Below are 1,217 nucleotides of genomic sequence, written 5' to 3' on the forward strand. Positions count from 1 at the left end.
GTTTGAAGACCGACTCTCAGCCGAGAGGGTATGTATTCCAGCCAACTCCTTTAAAACTAAACCTCATCCCATTATATCTCTACAGTTAAAATTCTAAAAACATACCAACACATACGAGAAACAGCTAAAATATTAGGATGGACTAGGTGGCTAGATTACTAGATTACAATCTACCTGACCCCCTCTGCAAACAACGTAGCGACTTCCTCAGTGAGAAATAAGCAAAGATAAAACTTGGAAATACTCTTGGAAATTCATTTGACCTAAAAAAGCGGGGTGCCTCAGGGAAGTGTTATCTGACCCAACCTCTTCATCATGTATCAGTATAACTCGCACATGTCACCTCCAATATCAAATTTAAGGTACATATTTTATGCAGACGATATCACTCAAATCATAACTCACCCAAGCAAATCCAAAACATTCATAGCAATACAAAAACAAAGAGCGATCGTACCAATTAAAAGGTGCCACGAAATAATTAGAATATATTAAAGCTTAATCAGACCAATTCTGGAGTATTAACCAATGCCTCTACATACACACCAAACAACAGTCTCCTTCAAACTACAAGCACTGTTCTGGGCAGCTGATGTCAGATATCCAAACACCCCTCTGCCGAGCACTTGCATGAATACCCCCAATTAAGCCTCTCATCATCCGCCTAAAAGAACTCGCAGACGAAACATAATAAAGATTAGAAACCCTTGAAGAAAACACTACATGAAACAAGAAACTGCACAAATCATTCCTCAAGACCACTCTCACAAACGGTGGCCAAGAAGTCATCCTCTAAGAAACACCATTTCGGCTCCTATACTCGCGACCCGACCTGCAGCCACGAAATGTCAACATAACATTCAGTCTTGGGTACCATCAGACGACTCTTCAGATGATGATATATAAATAGATGAGAAACTGTAAACAGACAGCAAATAAATAAACGCTCAAATTTTATCATTTTGAATTCTAAATACGAAAAAAAAACCCAGCTTCCAGTAATCTCCCCAGATGTCTCCTTACCATGAATGCGAACCTATGCAATGTAAAGAGACACAGGGGAGGCGGAGCCAGGCCCTCTATCGACCAATCAGAGCCTCCCGATACTCGGCACGAGAGGTCACTGGAGACGAGCTGATCTACAAACTCGTTTCGGAAGGCTGGGTATCGGTAGCATGAGTGCATGGATTCACACGCATGCAGTCGAGCGAGCGGGG

The sequence above is a fragment of the Penaeus monodon genome, chromosome 30, assembly GCF_015228065.2.
Source record: "Penaeus monodon isolate SGIC_2016 chromosome 30, NSTDA_Pmon_1, whole genome shotgun sequence".
Lineage (NCBI taxonomy): Eukaryota > Metazoa > Arthropoda > Malacostraca > Decapoda > Penaeidae > Penaeus > Penaeus monodon.